Source organism: Lagenorhynchus albirostris, chromosome 8, assembly GCF_949774975.1.
Source record: "Lagenorhynchus albirostris chromosome 8, mLagAlb1.1, whole genome shotgun sequence".
NCBI classification, from domain to species: Eukaryota; Metazoa; Chordata; class Mammalia; order Artiodactyla; family Delphinidae; genus Lagenorhynchus; species Lagenorhynchus albirostris.
In genome coordinates this window covers 60,058,230-60,080,714 of record NC_083102.1, presented here as the reverse complement: position 1 = coordinate 60,080,714, position 22,485 = coordinate 60,058,230, and positions in this window count along the sequence as shown.

Here is a 22,485-nt window from a genome sequence, read left to right as displayed (position 1 = left end):
ATAAATTTGTATGTCACTGATTAGTGTCTTTTCTTTTTTCTTTTTTTTTGGCTACACCGGGTCTTGTTGCGACACATGGTATCTTTGTTGTAGCATGCAGACTTCTTAGCTGCGATATGTGGACTTTTAGTTGCAGATTGCATACCGGATCTAGTTCCCCAACCAGGGTTCAAAGCTGGGCCCCCTACATTGGCAACACAGAGTCTTACCCACTGGACCACCAAGGAAGTCCCTGATTAGTGTCTTTTCATTTCAGCTTGAAGAGTTCCTTTCAGCATTTCTTGCAAGGCAGGTCTAGTGGTGATAAACTCCTTCAGCTTTTGTTTGTCTGGGAAAGGCTTTATTTCTCCTCTGTATCTGAAAATAACTTTGTCAGATAGCATATTCTTGACTGGCAATTTTTTTCTTTCAATATTTTGAATGTCATTCCACTCTCTCCTGGTCTTTTGGGTTTCTGTTGAGAAATCCACTGATAGCCCAATGGGGGTTATTTTCTAGATTACAATATTTTTTCCCTGGCTGTTTTTAGGATTTTCTTTCCCTTTAGTTTTAACAGTTTCATTATAATGTGTCTTGGAGAAGGTTTTTTTGCACTGAGTTAATAGGGTGACCTATTAGTTTTTTGAACTTGGATGTCCAAATCTCTCCCCAGGTTTGGGACGTTCTCAGCTATTATTTCTTTAAAGAACCTTTCTGCCCCACCCCCTTTCTTCTTCTGGAATCCCAATTATTCTACTCATTTTGTTTTTGGTTTTGTTTTTATGGTTTCCCATAGATCATGAAGACTTTCTTTACTCTTTTTCTTTTTTTTTTCTTTGATCTTCTCTATTGGGTTATTTCAAAATTCCTGTTCTCTAACTCACTTATTCTGTCATTACTCTGTTGCAGTTGCTCTCTACTGAATGTTCACTTCATTCATTGAATTCTTCATCTCCAGAGCTTCTGTTTGGTTCTTCTTTATGACTTCTACCTCTTTGGTAAATACCAATTTGATCATGTATTTTTTTGTGATTACATCGCATTTTCTTTCTGAATTTTCTTATACCTCATTGAGTTTCTTCAAAACATCTATTTTGAATTCTTTATCAGCTTGATTCCAAAATTCTGTGCCTTTGAGCTCAGTTATAGGAGAATTATTATCTTTGGGTGATGACATTTGATTGGTTTTTCATGTTCCTTGCAGTTGTGTGTTACTTTCAAATTTGAAGTAACAGGCACCTCCTTAAATAGTTGCTAGTTGCCTTCAGGTAGGGTATTCTATTCATTGGTGCTATTATTATCTGGAGTTTTCTCCACCTTTGTATGTGTACACCTGTTTCACTTTTCTTTCTCCCTCTTATAGTGGGTAGAATTTTTACACTTTTTTTTTTTTTTAAGAGGACAGCTTTTTTTTTTTTTTTTTTTTTGTCTGCACCAGGTCTTAGTTGTGGCATGTGCTCTGGTTCTTACAACCCACCAGGTGGGTGCTGAAAACCTGTCTTTTGTTTTCCAGAGGTGTCACTATGCCCAAGTTTGTGGTTTCTCCCTTGAGTACAGACCCTGGCCTGTTTCCTGAGCTCACTCCCTAGCCACACTCAGGGGCTCACACAAGGAGTCGGTAGCAGAATGAGGGGAGGTGTAAGTTTAGCACTCAGGGCATTGGGGTGCCTGCAAACCTGTGGTAGGAAGATCCTTGGGTAAGATAGTCCTAGAAGCTTGTGGGCAGACTTTCTGCTAAAGTTCTGGGCACAGACAACAGGAACCTCATCTCTTTAATGCCCTTTGATATTCTTAACTGTCTTTCTGATCACTCTCCAACAAGTCACAGAAGTCCCACCTAGGTACTCTGGGTGCTGGTGGAGAGAAACAGGTTTTTCCAGCTGTATCCTACAGCACTGGGGTAGCCAGCCTCTCACTCATTGCTCTCCTTTTCCCCTTCAGGAGATATTGCCACCACCTGTTTTTTTCAGCCCCAGGCAGTGTTGCCTTGGGGAGGAAGGAGGTGGCACTGGTAAAGTTCCTCTTAAAGTGTCCAATGTATCCAAACCTATTTTTTCTCCAGTGGTGTGCTGGAAACTCCCCTCAGGGAGGCTGGACTTCTGCCAATTCTCTCTCATCCATGAGCTTCTGCCCAGGTCAGCACTCTCCAGGTTTTTTGCTGACCATGGTGAGAGGTGTGGTAGTAGATTCACTGGCTCCACTGGTTCCACAGCTCATACCAAGGTCTACCTATCTATTATCATATGCACAGGTGGGCAGAATTCCTCCTGGGCCCCTTGGAGTATGGTTCTAAATCCCACAACTCCCACAAAGGTACTTTTGTTTGTGATGGATGTCTAATTTGTTGTTGAAAAGGGGGGGACAAAAAGGAGAAACATCTTATACCACCATGATGCTAACATCAGCACTTCTTTATTTTTAAATTTCCTAGAAAATATTCGACATATGAAAAAATGTAAAGTTTACAATTATGGACACCTAGACGTCTACCATCCAGTTTAAGACTTAAGATATTATGATCATTTAAGCCTCTCTATCACATTCCCCTTCTTTCTCCATCAGTGGGTAACTATCATCTTGAATTACATGTTTATCATTACTGATCATTTTTTATACTTCTCCTATATATGGATGTGGATTTCAGCAATATATTTTTTCATGTGTTAAAAATTTAAGTGGCGGGCTTCCCTGGTGGCGCAGTGGTTGGGAGTCCGCCTGCCGATGCAGGGGACGCGGGTTCGTGCCCGGGTCCGGGAGGATCCCACCTGTCGCGGGGCGGCTGGGCCCGTGAGCCATGGCCGCTGAGCCTGCGCGTCCGGAGCCTGTGCTCCGCAACGGGAGAGGCCACGACAGTGAGAGGCCCGCGTACCGCAAAAAAAAAAAAAAAAAAAAAAAAATTTAAGTGGATACACTGTAGTTTTCTTTTAAAAACTTGAATTTTTTGCTCAACATTATGTTAATATATATAGTTTCGTTCATTGATGGATTTCTAGTTTGTTTCCTTTTTTCTATTATGAACAACACTACCCTAAAACATTTTATGTCCCCTTGAGTTCATGAGTGAGCTTTTATTTAGGTCATGTACCAGGAGTAGATTCTATGGATTACTGTCATCTTCAATTTACTATCTATTACCAAATTGCTTTCCACAGTGGTTGAATCAACTAATACTCCCACAAAGAATTATAAAATTATAATTGTTTCACATCCTCCTTCACACTTTTTATATTTTATCAATCTCATGTGAGTAATTTTAGTGAAAACTAAAACAGACCACTAGTTAGAGTATTTGTGTGTGTGTGTGTGTATGTAAGTGTGTGTATTTGTATATTTCTTCTCCTGGCTCCTCTTCTATGAATTGTTGCTGATATTTTCTGCCCTTTTTTCTATTAAGTTTTATACTTTTTTAAAATTTGTAGAAGTTCTTCATACATCCTGGACACTAAACTTATATATGTTGCACATAGCTTCTCCCAGTCTATGAATTGTCTTTTTATCCTAACTCTGCTTTTACTAAATGGAAGTTTTAATTTTCATGTACTCCAGTTTCTCATTTTTTTTAAATGATGGCTTGCACTTCCTACACTTTCCCTATCTTATGGTTATAAAGCTATTCTCCTATATTTTCTTCTAAAAGAAAATACATATCTTTTACTATATGGTGTGAGGAAGGTATTCAATTTTACTTTTTCCATTTGGTAACTAATTGTCTTGGCACCATTTACTGGCTAGTTCATCGTTTCTCACTTATTGTTGACAAAACCATCTCTGTCAAATTCATACATGTCTGTGTCTTGGGCTATCCATTCTGTTCCATTGGTCTCTGTCAATCTCCAAATTAATAATATACTCTCTTAATACAATTTTATTATGACTTAATATCCAGTACAGCCACCCCTAACTTTCTTCTTCAAAAATATCTCAGATAATTATTCTCCTCTCATGTACATTTTGGACCATTACTTTTTTCTCATACATTTTCAGATTAGTTTGTTGAGTTCCATGAAAAACTATATTTTAGTTCTGATTGGAATTAGAAATGTTCTGGAAGAAAGGTTTAAAAATAATATATGGATTGGTCAGTGTGACTTTTGCAACCTTGTTCTGTGTAAGACATGAGAAAAATCTGCTTTTTAAGTAAAGACTATAAAAATGTGAAGTCCTATCTATCATTTAAATAACATAATATTCTTCAACTTTTCTGGATTAAGAAACTATGGTAGTTTTTACTGTTGTAAAAAGAGATCAATGTTAAGCTTTTTAATTTTAATAGCTCTTATTTTATATATAAAGCTTTACTTTTGATTTTTGAGAGAAATAAAATTTTTTTTCCAGAACTTCTGGGATTTTCATAGCAATTGCAAGTATGTTAAGCACGCATATGATAACCAAGTGCTGCACATGTTTTCTGTCACTGCAATCAAAATAGTTGCCCATTTACATGAACAGCAACAGAAATAAGGAGAAATGGAGCAGTGTTCAGGGGCTAAAAATACATAACAACATAATAATAGTCTGTCTCCTCTGATGTGTGATTGTGTGGGGAGTTCACAAAGAGAAAACAAGGAGATCAAAATAATTTGAAAATTATAAAACAAAGTAACAAAGCTGAAAAACAAAAACGAAAGAAGTAAATGCATTATTATCCAAAATATTACATTTAGGGGAACCAGGTGTACTGCTTTAACAAAAGTTCTACTAGTTAATGTCATCACATCTTCAACTTTCATCTTCTGTCACACTTTTTTGTAAAACTACCTTTTGATGTGTCTTGCATTCTTCTGACCAGCTTTTTTTTCCCCACTGTATTCCCTATTGTTTCTTTCACCATCCTCTAACAGTTTTAGATTTAATTAACTCCTGATTGTTTCTGGAGATATAGCCAAAGCAAGGGTTTCCAGGATTGTTTTGTTCACAGTTTGTCAGATGAATGAGAACTGGCTTTTATAGTTCCTGGTTAACTAAGATATTTTAAAAGCTTTGTTATAAATAAATGATAGCCAATATTTATTAAGCCAAAACTATGTGCCAATTTTTGGATTAATGTTTTTATATGTATTGTCTCCGTTTTTTCTCAACAATCATATGAGGGTCTTATATATAAGCCTTAGAGAAATTAAAAGACCCAAGTTCACACACCGAGGATATGTCAGATATGAGACATGAACTTAGACATCCAGCACTCAAGTTCACAGTCTTAAAACTCCGATGCCTCTTCAGTATTTCTTAAGATTACCATACACACAGTTTACTTGGTTGACAGAATGTAAAATGTGTTCCATTTTTTATGTCATTAATTTTAGCTGAAATAACACTTTTGCATATGTTACAGAATGGGAAAATCATTTTACCAGAAACAACCCTTATCCCCCACTATTATATCATTAAAATTAGCAACTGTTTCTTACTGAAGGACTAAAACACCCACCTGCATTATGGTTTATGAATAGGGTAAGCTTGGAACTTACCTAAGGAGTAAATCTCTATGCAAATTCAATATGTCCTTTCAACCAGTGTAATGAGTATTCAGTTTATACAAACATTACTCTGGAGGCTAGGCATTCAGAGATGAAATCTTCCTGCTCTCAAAGATCTGTGAATATAATGGACAGGTAAACAATTACAATATAAGCCTTGAAGTGTTCATAATTTATCAAATCCAGAACAAGGAAGTAAAATCAGAGCAGACTTTCTGGAGGACATGATGAATGAAATGAGTTTTTGAAGAGTAACTGCAAAGGCTTCATGGGCCTGTGAGAGATGGTGGATGTTCAGGGCACTGCAAGTTGTCCACAATGTCAGAAACACAGAGCATGAGGAAGAAAACAGCAAGAAATGAGATCGGGCAGAAAGCAGAGAGAGATCAGGCTATAAATGGCTTTATTTGCCTTGCAAACACATTTGGATTTTATGTTGAGATCCTCGGTGAGCCGCAGAAGGATTTTTAAGTAGGAGGATAGTGTGATCAGCTAACAATTTTGTATTTAGAATAAGCCAAAGTCTGTTGGCTTTGGGGAGGTCTAGAGAGAAGCAAATCAAGAGGCAAAGGAAAAGCTGGGAAGCTATTACCAGATGAAGGTGTCGGTGAAGTCAGAGTCAGTCAGAAGGGGCAAAAAAAAAAAAAAGGGTGAACAGGAAAGATTCTGAATAATACAATTGGTAGGATCTGATTCCAGGTCTGGGCTAGAGGAGTTGAGAATGAATGGTGGCAGCAAACTCAGGAAGATAAGAGATTTGGGAAGGGTTTTCCCACATATGTTGAGCTTCAACAAGGTATCTTAGTGCTTGAATTAGAGATAGCTACCATTCTTCAATGAGATAATAGTGAAGGTTATGGTTGTTTCCAACCTAAAGAATGAATCTCTATTATAAACATCCCACTGTTCCCAAAGCTCCTCCAATTTCTTTATGACCTTGTTTTGCTGCTCTTATCCTTAGGTTTGTTGAGGTAATTATCAGAATTCTGAAGTTATATCACTAAGGCTTTCATGATATTTGAGAAAGAATGCCAGAAGGATAACATAAGTAATGTAGAATGAAAATGAAAATATTTCTCCTTAAAAATCCCAGTATTCCAGACTAAATGCTACTCAGAAAATAATATTTCAGAATATATGAATAAAATGTATGGTGACTTCTTATACTGAACAACTTACACCATGCCCCCATTTCTATTTCACAAACAAGAACAATTTTGGTTTCCATGGCTAAGTAATTGAAATGGCAACCATCATAATACTGTTAATTGTTAATTTAATAAATGGTTATCTTTCTTGGCACCCCAAATATTTCAGATTGAAAATATCTCTCTGGCCAAATGACAATATATGTAACTTTTAGAAAAATGATTACACCAGGATATTTTCTCATAGCTTTAAAGTAAGTATGGTATATATTTTTTAACTTGCATAATATACAAAGATAAATTTTTCTGATAATATTGTTGGTCTCAAGTTTTATAAACATCCTGGGTTTCCAAAGCCTTGGATACTCAGTGTCTCTATTGCCCTCACAGAGTCATAGAATCAGGATTCAAAAACAAAAACAAAAAAAACCCCTTAGTTTATAAAAAAAAAAAAGAAGGCAGTCATGAGGAGAGATCTGGTCTGGTCAGGAAGGTTATGTGAACTTGTAAAAACGAATAATGCACTAGATACATGTATATGTATAATTTTATACATATTTATCTATGTTGTATAATGGTGAATTATCATAGAATGATATTATATTATAGATAGAGTGAGCTTGTCTTTCTCTTCACCTCCTATTTTCTTCCCCTATCTTTACTTGGTAAAGAGAAAGTCTTTAGTAAGGCAAGAAAAAAGAATTATTTTGTATTTTATGCTCCAAAGTTCGAAGGTATGCCTCAAAAGATAGTTGATGTCAGGAAGAGAAAGTGTGTAACCGCTATTCCATTGTGAAGAACTGAAAAGACCTACACCTTATTCCCAGGAAGGCCCTCCCAGGGATGTTGCAAGGTGGGAGCCAAGGGCCTGTTTCATAGATCTGAGATCTCAGGAGGGGCAAGGACTGCTCAGGCTGGGAAAGAGAGGAGTATCTGCAGAAATTAGAGGAGTGGGAAAGAAATGAGTGAGAAGGACCTTCCAAATGTCCATTGCAGGCACCAGCTTGAGAAAAATGAGGAACTACTTTCTCCCTCTTTGTTCTGTATTCTGTGTGTATTAATTGACTGGTGATAAGAGAGAGTTGTTTTTTTTTTCTGTACTAGAGTGTACCTTGGTACTTTTCCAGATGCTGCAGGAACCACTAGGGATGCCTGTCTGTCTGTCCACCTATCAAAAGAAAGATGCTGAGATTATGCACTGAACTGTCAACATCCTAGGGAACAGGATAGGGAAGAGCACAGAATTTTTTTCTACTTCATTTACTTTTATATTTCTTGAGTCTTAAGAAAACATAAACAAATTATGGGGAAAAACTATTGCCAATCATTTTTTTTCTGATTCTACTTTTTCCTTAGGGAAAGCATCTCAGAAAGATAAAGATTTGGTTTTCAGTCTTTAGTTATGTTCAACCATCTTTAGTCAAAGGGTATGTAGCAATCGACATATAAAGTGCACTATATGGATAGTTTTCTGCTCAGGAGCATGAATGGACAAAAATGTTGGGCTTCTATTCGGAGGGATGAGACTCTGCACATGAGAAATGAATGAGGGACTTCCCTGATGGTCTAGTGGTTAGGATTCTGGGCTTTCACTGTGGTGGCCTGGGTTCAGTCCCTGGCTGGGGAAGATCCCGCAAGCCGCATGGTGGGGCCCCCCCCACAAAAAAAGAGTGGTGAAAAGTGAATGAGAAAAAGCAGAATTTATGTGCCTGCAGGCAGTAAGCTTTATTGGATGATCAGACATAGAAGTGAGGTGATTATCACAGTCAGAGAGAGGAGAACAAGGGAAAGATGGTCAGGTCTCTTGCTATAGGCCAAGAATCCATAAGTGACTTTTCAGCGTGTAGTATCAACAGTATGTTTGAAAACTAGCTGTGGGAGAGTCAAAGAATGATGAGAAAGAGCTACAAGGATACACCGTACAACATGGGGGATATAGCCAATATTTTATAATAACTATAAATGGAGTAGAACCTTAAAAAATTGTGAATCACTATACCGTACACCTGTAACTTTGTACAGCAACTATACTTCAATTTTTAAAAATTACTATTAAGAAAAAAAATCCAAAACTTGAAATAACATAAGAGGAAAGCTAAAAACATAATAATGATGGGAAAATATGAGGAGAAAAAATAGAGTCTACACTGGAGGCATGTTAAGAACTTAGAGAAAACTCTTCAGAGTCACAGAATTTTAACACTGGCAGAAATGTGATCCTTTTACTTTACATGTGTATGTAAATGAGGCTTGGAGAGGTTCAAATAACAAGCCAAAGGTTATACAACCAGTTTATTTGAAAGTTAAGGCTAGAATCCCAAACTCTGGACTTGTGACCATTTACAAGAATTACATCAAGTTATAGTCTTGGTTGGTTTTGCCTCTCCATAAAAATAATGTTCAAATATGTGTCCTTTCTTGGAATCTATAATAGTGTTTGAGAGCATATCCATGAAATCCAGAAAATCATACATGATCATTCTAAGCTTTCTTTGAACCCAATTTACGGAGAATGGAACTGAATTTCAGAGACTGCCAGCTGCCAGGGAAGTCACTCAGGCTTATCTCACACTGTTTATCTGGAAAACATTGGACGTTCTGGAGAGTCGCAGGTACCATCAGGGCCTAACCCTTCTTCTGTGTAGGTGTTTTAGCCCCAAATAGACAAAGGTTCTCAAAGTGAGGGCAAGCATTTGAGATAAGCCATTTTTACCTAATCAGGCAATTTTTCAAGCAGATTAAAACTGAATCCCTGTCACTGGTTTTAATGACATGGATTTAGCATCTTTCAGAAGCTCTTTTACTGCAGCTTGAAAATCAATGACACTATCAAAGCATATTTCCATCTCATACTCAAAACCTTTTGAGAGTTTAGAAAAATGCTTTATTTTTGTACATTTAAATGGCTTAACACATAATACATAGGGAAAAGATTGCTTTGAATTATCTTTCTCAGAGTTCAGAAACAATTGTGGGAAAAAAATGACCTGCTTGTAAAATATTAAAAGGTGATGTTTTTCTTCATAATTATCATGCTCTGGAGCATAAGTGTTAAAATGACTGTTTCATAGTCATATCAGTCAGGGTCCAATCTGGAAACCACAGAGTAACTTGATTAGAGTAACTTGAATAGGTAACTTTCAAATAAAATCAAATATAGAGAATTATTAACTGTAAGGGGAGCTTGAAGAAACAGAGGATTGACTAATAGGGAGTAAAGAGGGCAGTTACAGAAGCAACAACTGCCCGTGGGGCTGAGATACAGAATCCAAGGAAGGGACAGATCTGGAAGAGGGCTTCACCAGGGATCCAGACCTCATTGGACAGAGCACAGCCCGGGATGGGAGAGAAGTCCCCTGAGACTGTGTTCGCTGGTGGCTGTGGAGAAAGCCATTCACAGGGGGTTGCCAGGCTGGTAGCACTGTGCTGGGAGGGGAGGTTCCCACAGGGAAATCCCATGTGCTACTAACCCCTGGCTGCCCTGAGGGCCTGGAGCTGCAGGAACATACACTCTACAGAACCTGCCCCGAGGAACACACATCTGCCAGGAAGAAAAACTTCCTTTCTCCTCCAGTGTCCCTCTGGGACTCTCTTCCAACAAAGCTTGATCTCTTGCCCACTGGCAAGAGAGATATAGTTTCAGGGCCCATTGTTACAGAGCAGAAAAGAAGGGTGAAATTAGAGCTGAGAGGCAGTCCATTGTTGACTAGCATAATTGTTCAGCAAGGTTCTGAAAAATAGCTGTTTGTTCTATCTGTAGTTTTCAATTTTATCTCTGTTAAAAATCATACATTCCTTAGGGGCAAATATCTTGTCTTATCTCTATAACAACATGTCATACCCTCAGCTGGTCAGATCACTACCGAGGCACGTTGAAGAAATATGGTAGAATGTAGAAGAGGAGAAGGAATGGAGGAGAGTGGGTTTAACTGTTGATATTAATTGTGTGTGGGTTTGGGGTAGATATCTCCCTTTCCTCTTCTCTCATGAGTCCACGTGGAGGAATTTCCCCAGCCTCTCTTCAGGGCTTCCCCTGTCCTAGGTAATGAGGAGTACTGTATCTGATTGGTCAATTTCAAAGAATGAATGGGTACCTGTGGTCCAGCAGCTTCCTCCTTGTCTTTGAAAGCCAGCCTGCCTTCGTAATTTTCATCACCAGATGGTACACTCAGAAGGACGGGCTCTGCCCTTCTGAGGGAAGCCTACCAATGCCTACCTGCGCCAGCGACTGGGAGGGAGGTTAGGGCGTGTGTCTGACTCAGGGACAGAAGATGTTAGATCTAAGCCACATTATTCAATTCACCTTATATCACTAACAAAACAAATAATTTCAACTTTTACCATATTTCTATTTGTCCACTTATCAGAGGGTTCTGAACTCAGGAGTGGTATTTACTGATCCCTCTAAAACTCCACAATTAATCAAACTTTTTAAAGAGAGGTGTGGGCCCCCGAATTTCCCATCTAAAGCTATGGCTCTCCTTCAACAGAAGGCTCTACTTGGCTCGCCCAAACCTCAACCCTTCTCTATGAGATAGTGAAGTATGTCCACTTTGCCCATAGGAACCCTGTATCCCTTTTTCCATTCTCTCTCCCCTCCACAGTTTGCCCCATTTCACCCTAGTACACCCACACCCACAAATACATGCACCGTTTTCAAAATCTGACTTTTTGGAAGATCTGATATCAATCACTGTCATCTCAGCAATAATGCCTTGTTTTCTCTCTGCCAGTGGTGATGGGATTTTTTTTTTTTTTTGCAGTACGCGGGCCTCTCACTGTTGTGGCCTTTCCTGTTGCGGAGCACAGGCTCCGGACGCGCAGGCTCAGCGGCCATGGCTCACGGGCCCAGCCGCTCCGCGGCATGTGGGATCTTCCCGGACCGGGGCATGAAGCACCGGGGCACGAACCCGCGTCCCCTGCATCGGCAGGCGGACTCTCAACCACTGCGCCACCAGGGAAGCCCAGGTGATGGGATTTTGAATCTGAGTTCTAATATGGGGACATAAGGTTATTAGTAAAATATCCAGCATCAGATGACTGACTGGGTCATGGGGATTCTTCCTGGGTTGCCTGAAACTGTAGCCACAGATGGCTCCTAACTGCCTACCCAGCTTCCCAGAGTTTCCTGTCCGGGAGATCATGCCCCTGCTTTCAAAGGCTCTGAGACTGAATGCCTCTGGTGACATATGGTGATGGTCTGAATGTTAAAGCTCCTAGTCCAAGAATAGTTACTCAACACATGGCAGCTACTGTGGGTAGTGCTGTCTAAGAAAGGCCGGTGGGACTTCCCTGGTGGTCCAGTGGTTGAGACTTCGCCTTCCAATTCAGGGGGTGTGGGTTCGATCCCTGGTCGGGGAGCTAAGATCCCACATGCCTCATGACCAAAAACCAAAACATAAAACAGAAGCAATATTGTAACAAATTCAATAAAGACTTCGGACCGGGGCACGAACCCATGTTCCCTGCATCGGCAGGCGGACTCTCAACCACTGCGCCACCCGGGAAGCCCAATAAAGACTTTAAAAATGGTCCACATCCAAAAAATATCTTTAAAAAAAGAAAGGCCAGGAACACTCAGAGGGCATGAGCAGTCCGCTTTAGCAAGGTGAGCAAACTGTAGGGCTGAAGGATAGAAAATTAATGTTGGAACAGACGGCAGAAGACGTTTAACACCTGACTAAAAAGAACAGGCTTTACTCATTTCACGCTTTGGAGCTGGAGATTTTGAGCAGGAGAGTAGCTCTTCTTCTCTTCTTCTTCCTCCCCCTCCTCCCCTCTCCTTCCCCCTCCTTCCCCCACCTCTCTCTCTCCTCAAGCAGAGGGAGTTGTGTTATCATACTTGTCGCTGTTGGGGGCACACCTTTCAACTCTGATCTGTTTCTTCTTTTATTATTTTTCCCTATTACACTCTATGCCCACTCCCATTTCCTCCCCCCACCTTGATTTTGGCTCCCATATGGTTATATGTGTTTTTGGAAATACATGTATCTGTGAAAATGATATGATTTTATGTAGAAATATAGAGACAGATAGCTACATATCCCTGTTAATTGTGTGTAATTGAATCTTACATAAACATAGAATAGGGATTTTTCTTTTGTGCTATAGAGCTTGTTTTCTCTTGATCTACATGAATGATTTGCACCCTAGAGATCATCTTCTTTCTTACTTATTTATTTTTATTTATTTATTTATTTATTGCGGAACGCAGGCCTCTCACTATTGTGGCCTCTCCCGTTGAGGAGCACAGGTTCCAGAAATTTTGCATATTTAATGCAAAAAGGTAATAAATCATGTCGAAACTTCCCCACTACATTTAAATACCTGCAATGTAATCTTTAAATTTTAAGCCTGAAAGAATTGCTGAAAGTCAGGAGACATTTTTTTTTCCTTATTGTAGGGGAGTGTAATAGCTTATAAAATACGTTCCTGTTACCCTTCACATAAGTTTTAAATGACATCACGAATATATTTTTCCATTTCAGTTTTCCCTGTTCATATATTTTTCCCATTTTTAATTGGGTTTTCTTTTTTTCCCCTTGATTCATTGGAGTTCCTTATATGTAGTAGAATAATGTTTATTTCTTGCCATTTTTAGATATTGTAAATATCTTCTCCCTCTCGTTTCCTAATTACGTCTATGGCGACCTCACATAACAGAAATCCAAGTTTCAGCCATATGGTTTGTGCTTTGAGGTCTGGTTTAAGCAATCCTTTCTCATATGTATGCCACAAAGATATTCCCCTATATTCTCTTCCATAAGATTTATAATCTTACCTTTCATATTTAGGCTTTTAAAACACCTGTATTTTACCTGGTATATTATTTTCTATAAACCAATAAAACAATCTGTTTCTTTCCAGTGCAATGGAAGTTTTAAAAATCATTTCTGATTGATTTATGAGGCCACCTCTATCATAATATGAAGATTGACCACTTATAAGGGTTATCTCTGGGCAATCTATTCTGTCCCTTTGGTTTAATTTTCTTTTCTCATGTTAGCGCCAAACTCTTTGTACAACTTTTAAAAATTATGTTCTAAAATATGAGAGGGCAAGTCCTTCACCTTTACTCTTCATTTGCACAATTATCCTAGCTGTTGGTAGACCTGTGTTCTTCTATATGATGCTTGTTATTAAGCTGTATCTTTCAGCTCCTAGCCTACCTTTTACAACTCTCTTTGTGATGCTGGAGCTAGGGTCTACAAGTCATGTTTCTCCTTTTCTGAGTGGCTACCTGTTAGGCCCTGTCACTAGGGGACACTAAAGGATAACTGGAGGAAGACAAGGGCTGTGTTCCTTACTGTCTGCTTTTGGTTGCTGTCAGCGTTGCCCCAGCCTAACTTAGTCACCCCAACAGCAGCAACTGACTCCAGTCTCCAGAAATCAGCCTCATCACATTGCCTCAGGTTTGTTGGAATCACCTGGCTGGGATGCCCTTGTCAGAGCTCTTTTTTTTTTTTTTAATTGGAGTATAGTTGCTTTACAATATTGTCTTAGTTTATACCGTACAGCAAAGTGAATCAGCTATACGTATACATATATCCCCTCCTTATTGGATTTCCTTCTCATTTAGGTCACCACAGAGTATTGAGTTCAATTGTGCTATACGGTAAGTTCTCATTAGCTATCTATTTTATACATAGTGTCAATAGTGTATATATATCAATCCCAATCTCCCAATTCATCTGAATAGCCACGCCTTCACTGATGTCTGAGTCCCATCTCCACAAGACCCTCTTCCAAACTTCTAGCACCGTTCCTTTGTTTCTCCAGCCCTAGAGAACCTCACTGCTCTCTTTTTGCCTCTTAGTTCTGTAATACCTGCTTGCAATTTTATATATATTAAACTATCTCCACTAATAACTGGTGTGGTTTTTGATTTTTGACTAAATCTTGACTGATACAAATGTCAAGTTCAGAATTAACCTGTCAAGTTCAAAAAGAAAAAATCCACAATATTTGTGTTTCAGTTGCTTTATTTTTTTAATTAATTTTTATTGGAGGATAATTGATTTACAATTTGTGTTAGTTTCTGCTGTACAGCAAAGTGAATCAGTTATACATATACATACATCCACTTTTTTTTAGATTCTGTTCCCATATAGGTCGTTACAGAGTATTGAATAGAGTTCCCTGTGCTATACAGTAGGTTCTTATTATTTATCTATTTTATATATAGTAGTGTGTATATGTCAATCCCAATCTCCCAATTTATCCCTCCCCCCACCCTTCCCTCTTGGTAACCATAAGTTTGTTTTCTGTGTCTGTAGTTCCATTTCTGTTTTCTAAATAGGTTCATTTGTACCATTTTTTTTAATTCCACATATAATTGATATCATGTGATATTTGTCTTTCTCTGTCTGACTTACTTCACTCAGTATGACAGTCTCTAGATCCACCCATGTTGCTGCAAATGGCATTATTTTGTTCTTTTTTATGGCTGAGTAATAGTCCATTGTACATACGTACCGCATCTTTACCCATCCCTCTGTCAGTGGACATTTAAGTTGCTTCCATGTCCTGGCTATTGTAAATAGTGCTGCAATGAACATTTGGGTACATGTATGTTTTTAAATTATGGTTTTCTCTGGATATATGCCCAGGAGTGGGATTGCTGGATCACATGGTAGCTCTATTTTTAGTTTTTTAAGGAATCAATTGTTTTAAATGTACAGATTAATTTCAAGAGAATTCATTTGGAAACAATATTAAGTTGACCATACATTAATATGACAGCTCTTTATTTACTCAGATCGTCAGTGTAATTCAGTAGGGTTTTAGAAACTTTATTCATTTAAGACTGATGTACTATTTGGGAGAAAGGAGCAGATTCAGGCTTTGTGGGGCCCAAAGCATATGCTTAACTCAGGGAACCTTCTTTTAGAAGAAGAATATAAGATTACACATACAGAGTTAAGTACGAAATGAATTTATTTAGAATGAGAACAAAATAAAAATAATGTATTTTTTAAACTTTACAATATCAAAGACATCAAAAAATCCAGTTATTAACTAACTGCACAACACACCTCTGTAATACGTTTTCCTACATTTTGACTGCACATTCATTGATCACATATTCATATGAAAACAATTTTATATTTTTATAGAATAATATACTAATTGAGTCTTTCCCTTTTCATAGTAGATTGAAATATGCTTTTCATCAATATTATAGTTTAGAAATTTTTTTCTTTCAGTTTCACATCTCATTCTTGGTAAGTCATAAATGTTTTAAATTGTTATCAAATTTGTGACTTCATTCAAAAAAAATTTTTTAATATATATAGGAGTATAAGATTTTAAGACATTTCAGTGACTGACAACTCTTAAGATAGTATGTGAATTGGTGATAGTCAACCAGTTTGCTCTTGATGTGTATTATGAATCTTGTGATATAAATGTAAAGTTAAGTATTTCATGGCAAATTAGCGGGAAATTCAAATTTTTTCAACTTTTTCATATGATTCACTCTTCTATCATTTTCTAACAAGGCTGTATAAAGCCTGTAACCAAAAATGGTCATTTATTTTTTTCTCCCCATAAATCCATTCATTGTTGCTTTATATATTTGAGCTATATTATTATGTGCATATATGGTCTTGAGGAAAATCTCCTGGTCTATATTTTTATCCCTTTGTAATGTCCTTTTTTGTTTCTTCTTTTTCTCACTAATAGAGGCTAAAATGTTACATGTATTGATAGTAAAAGAAATTTAAATAATTTTTAACAAATACCTGTGCCTTTGCTGTTGACTATTTTTTCTCAATTTTATTATTCTTTTTATTGAAGTATAGTTGCCATACAATACTGTTTGTTACAGGTGTACAATATAGTGATTCACAATTTTTAAAGATTATACTCCATTTATTGTTATTATAAAATACTGGCTATATTCACTGTGTTTTACAATATATCCTTGTAGCTTATTTTATACCTAATAGTGTGTACCTCTTACTCCCCTACTCTATTTTGCCCCTCTCCAATTCTCTCTCCCCACTGGTAACCACTAGTTTGTTCTCTATATCAGTGAGTCTGCTTCTTTTTCTGTTACATTCACTAGTTTGTTGATTTTTTAGATTCCACATACAAGTGATATCATACAGTGTTTGTCTTTTTCTGACTTATTTCACATAGCATAATGCCGTCCAAGTCCATCCATTTTGTTGCAAATGGTAAAATTTCATTCCTTTTTATGGCTGAGTAGTATTCCATTTATATATACATATATATCACTTTTTCTTTATCCATTCATCTGCTGACAGACACGTTGCTTCCATATCTTAACAGTTGTAAATAATGCTGCTATGAACATTGGGGTACATGTATCTTTTTGAATTAGTGTTTGTTATTTTTCAGATACATACCCAGGAGTGGAACTGCTGGGTCATAAGGTAGTTCTATTTTTAGTTTTTTGAGAAACCTCCACAATGTTTTCCACAGCGGCTGTAGCAATTTACATTTCCACCAACAGTATACAAGCATTCCCTTTTCTCCATATCCTTGCCAACATTTGTTATTTGTGTTCTTTTTGGTGATAGCCATTCTGCCAGGTGTAAGGTGGTATCTCATTGTGGTTTTGATTTTCATATCCCTGATGATTAGTGATGTTGAGCATCTTTTCATGTGCCTGTTGGCCATCTGCATTTCCTTTTTGGAAAAACGTCTATTCAGTTCTTCTGCACATTTTTTAATCACATTTTTGTTTGCTTGATATTGAGTTGTATGAGCTGTTTATATATGTTGGATATTAATCCATTATTGGTCATATCATTTGCAAATATTTTCTCCTATACAGTAGGTTGTCTTTTTGTTTCATCAATGGTTTTCCTTTGCTGTGCAAAAGCTTTTAAGTTTAATTAGGTCACATTTGTTTACTTTTGCTTTTATTTCCTTTGCTTTAGGAGACAGGGCCAAAAACCTACTGCTATGATCTATGTCAAAGAGTGTTCTGCATATGTTTACCTCCAGAAGTTTTATAGTATCTGGTTTTATATTTAGGTCTTTAATCCATTTGGGGTTTATTTTTGTATATGGTGTTGGAAAATGTTCTAATTTTATTCTTTTACATGTAGCTGTCCAGTTTTCCCAGCACCACTTATTAAAGAGACTGGCTTTTCTCCATTGTATATTCTTGCCTCCTTTGTCATAGATTAATTGACCATAATTGTGTGGGTTTATTTCTGGGCTCTCTATTCTCCTCCATTGATCTATGTGTCTGTTTTTTGTGCCAGTACCATACTATTTGGATTAATGTAGCTTTGTAGTATAGTCTGAACTCAATGAGCCTGATTCCTCCAGTTCCATTCTTCTTTCTCAAGATTATTTTGGCTATTCAGGGTCTTTTGTGTTTCCATAAAATTTTTAAATTATTTGTTCTATTTCTGTGAAAAATGCCATTGGTATTTTGATAGGGATTATTTTGGATCTATAGATTGCCTTGGGTAGTATGGTCATTTTTACAATATTGATTTTTCCAATACAAGAACATGGTATATCTTTCCATCTGTTTGTGCTGTCTTCAATTGCTTTCATCAGTGTCTTATAGTTTCCCGAGTACAGGTCTTTTGCCTCCTTAGGTAGGCTTATTTTTAGGTATTTTATTCTTTTTGATGTGATGGTAAATGGGATTGTTTCTTTAATTTCTCTGATAGTTTGTTGTTAGTGTATAGAAATGCAACAGATTTCTGTATACTAATTTTGTATCCTGCAACTTTATCAGATTCATTGATGAGCTCTAGTAGTTTTCCGGTGGTGTCTTTAAGATTTTCTATGTATAGTATCATGTCAGCTGCAAACAGTGACATTTTTAATTCTTCCTTTCCAATTTGGACTCCATATATTTCTTTTTATTCTCTGATTGCTATGGCTAGCACTTTTAAGACTGTGTTGAATAAAAGTGATGATAGTGGGCACTCTTGTCGGATGCTCTTTTGTTTTTTAATTTATCTACAAAGGTGGGGAAAGAAAAGACATTTTTCAGATTTCTTTTCAGCCATGGCTCAGAATACTGATTATGTTCTGCCAGTTGGAAGTTACACACCCAAGATTGGGAGGACTGACTTTTTGGCTCTATTATTTTTCAAATCAAAGTTACAAAGACGTGAGTTTCTGCAGCCTTATATCCACATCCATTCTCCAATTTCTTGGGTAATTAACAAGTAATTCCGGTGGTTGCAGCAGCTGGGCTCTGGATTCTGGTGCCCAACCACAGTTGAGGCAGCATTCTTAGCAGGAACCTAGCCTATTATGGTGGTGTGTCTTTGAACTCAATAATTCCAGGGATGACCTCTGCAGTAGTAAGTCCCCTAGTAGGTCAGATGTGGGATCTGGGAATGATTTCTGGAGAGCTAGGCTAGATTCCACTCTTCTGGCTGTCCTTTGATTTTCTCAGCATTGATTACTGTTATTGAATCTTTTTCTACTTAATAACTGAAGACAGTCATTGTTTTCTGCAGTGAACCTCAAAGTCTTGTTCAGTTTTTCCTCTTTCATTACACAACAAATCCAGGCAGTAAAAAAAAAAAAAATCCTGCCGTTCCTGCTTCCAGAAGTTCCCTTGTGTTCAGTCACTCTTTTTCCCTTTCATAGTTCAGGCTTTTAGGATGTAAAGGAAAAAGCATCAACCTTGGATACTGGGATCATTTTATGGCCACACCACTCCCAAGCCATGTTTTCTTATATAAATCATTTAATCTCTCAGAATCTTGAATTCCTCATATATAAAGGGAGATCGCTACTCAGTTTATAGGATTTAGGGAAAATTAGAGATATTATGTGATGCTTTGTGAAATTTCTCTACCCCATTACTTGGTATTTAGTCTTAGACACACTATTATCATTATTAAACTCCTACCTTGAATCCTTGTCTTCTTGTCCTTGGACCTTTTTTAATCCAGTTGTGGAAAGAGAAAAGCTTGGAATAACCAAGAAAATAGAAAAGTAGCCCTTGCCTTTAAGGAGCTTTCAGTTTAAAGAACAAATGCTGGGACTTCCCTGGTGGTGCAGTGGTTAATGATCTGCCTGCCAATTCAGGGGACATGAGTTCGAGCTCTGGTCTGGGAAGATCCCACATGCCGCAGAACAACTAAACCTGTGTGCCACAACTACTGAGCCTCCACTCTAGAGCCCACGATCCGCAACTACTGAGCTCGCATGCCACAACTACTGAAGCCTGTGTGCCTACAGCCCGTGCTCCATAACAAGAGAAGCCACCACAATGAGAAGCCCACGCACCACAACGAAGAGTAGCCTCCGCTCACCAAAACTAGAGAAAGCCCGTGTGTAGCAACGAAGAAGGAAGGGAGGGAGGGAGGGAGGAATGAAGGAAAGAAAGAAGGAAGGAATGTGAAGCTTTCTGGAAAGCATGACTTAGGTTTGCTTTTTTTGTTTTCAAATCTAGGTTAATTTTGGGTTCTAGGCTAAGGCAAGCAAACCTTTTAAAATCAATGGAAGGATTTTTAGATGTATCTCTCTAACCAAAGAGCAACTGAATTACTGTCAGTGGCTGAGATAAAATTATTAACTTCAAAACTCAAGCCTTTTTCACTTCCAGAAAAATGAAGTTGATATACTTGTCCATATTAGTCCCCATCGGTACAACAACAACAAAAAAACCCAGAAACTGTATATAAAACAAACATAAGAAAACTCTGAGAGGTGGAGAAAAGGGAACAGACCACTGGGGAATATGGGACTCAAGGAACACATGGTGATGAAAGTTCCCTGGATTTTCATATATTCCAAACTGGGAGCTGGAAGAAGCCAGAAACCCAGAAATGCCGATGGGCACAGACAAAAAACTCCAACTAATTGGAGTTTTTTGTCTGTGCTTTTTGTTTTTTGAGTTTTTTGTGCTTTGAGTTTTTTGTCCAACTCCAAAACTCTGCTCTCTTTAGAGCCAAGGAGACAACAAAGGAAAAGCCATTAAGACAGAAAACCTTCAAAGAATCACCACTCTACTTCAGCTGAACACCACATAAAAAACTGTGGTCCCACCCCCATTCATACCAGCAAAGTCACAATGGGGAGTAGTTAGAGCTAATTCTCTAAGGAGAATGCCAGAAGGAATCTTTTCACATCAGGAAGGAAGAAAGATCGTGGTCACATACATAAGTACAATGGGTTTCCTTCTCCTCTTGAGTTTTCTAAATTATGTTTGATGGTGGAAGCAAAAAGTATACTACTCTCTGATGTGGTTTTAAATGTATGTAAAGGAAATATTTAAGACAATTACATTAAAATGGAGGATGGCAAAAAGAACTTAAAAGGAAGTAAGTTTTCTATATTTCACTCTAATAGGTGCAATGATGGCAGTAGTAGACTGTGATAAGTTCTGTATATATAATACCTAAAGCCACTACTAAAAAAGTTATATGAAGAGATACACTCAAAAACAAAAGCAATTCAGTGAAAGAGGCGTAGCTTGTCCAATACATAGTGCTGGAACAACTGGACATCCATAAGTGGGAAAAAATGTGCCTTAACGTAAGTCCCACACCTTATATAAAAATTAACTCAAAATGGATCATGGACTCGAATGTAAAATGTAAAGCAAACACCAAAAACACAGTCCATAAAATGAAAAACGGATAAGTTAGACTTCATCTAAATTAAGCACTTTTGCTTTATGAAATAACCTGTGAAGGCAATAAAAAGGCAAGCTACAGAGTGAGAGAAAATGTTCACCAATCATGTATCTGTCGATAACTATATAAAGAACTCTCAAACTCAAAAATAAACTAAAACAATCTAATTAGATAACAAGCAGAAGATATGAGTAGAATTTTACTGAAAGGATATACAGATGCCAAATAAGAACATGAAAAGATGTTCACCATTATTAGCCATCAGGGAAATGCAAATTAAAGCCACAAGGACATATGACTATCATAAAGGCTAAAGTAAAAAATAGTGATAACTCGAAATGCTAGTGAGAATGCAAAAAAAGAAGCACTTATACACTGCTGTTGGGAATGCAAAATCACAAAGCCAGTCTGGAAAACAGTTCAGCATTTCTAAAAATTGAACATGCCACTGTCATACAATCCAGCATTTGCACTCCTGGGCATTAATCCCAGAGAAACAAAAACTTGTGTTCAAACAAAAATCTGTACATAAATGTTTATGGCATCTTTATTTTATTCCTAACTGGAAACTACCCGTATGTCCTACAGTGGGTGACTAGTTAAACAAATGAGATACATCCATACCATGGAATAATACTCAGCAATAAAAAGGTACAAATTATTGATACACACAACAATCTGGATGAATTTACAGAGAGTTCTGCTGAGTGGAAAAGCCAATCCTAAAAGGTCAAATATTGTATGATTTCATTTATATAACATTTTTAAAATGGCAACAGTTTAGTGGTTTCCAGGGGTTAAGGAGAAGGTGAGTCGAGAGAAAAGTGGATGTGACCATAACCAGGCAACATGAGAGATCTTTTTGGTGATGGGATTGTTCTGTATCTGTTACCGAATCAGGTCCAGCTGCTCACCACTCTAAAATTAATACTCAAGAGAGAGAACGTTGGTAGAAAGGAAAGTTGCCTTTAATCAGAATGCCGGCCATCTGGGGCGATGGTGGACTCAGTGTCCCCCAAAATCCACCTCTGAAGATTCTGCTCAGCCATGAAAGTTTTTAAAGGGAAAGGGGAAATAATCTCAGTTAATCATTGAGATGGGGGGTCAGAGTCGTCGCCGTTCCCCACTCACCGCGTGCAGCCTTTTGTGCATGCGTGTCGACTTCCTGTGATTTTTCTTTACATGCTATCTTGTTCACACAGTTTGTTCAGATTACTGAAGGGGAAGCTAGGGAAGAGACCTGGTGGTCTGTTAATTATTTATTCTTCATTTCTGCTTCTTTGATCT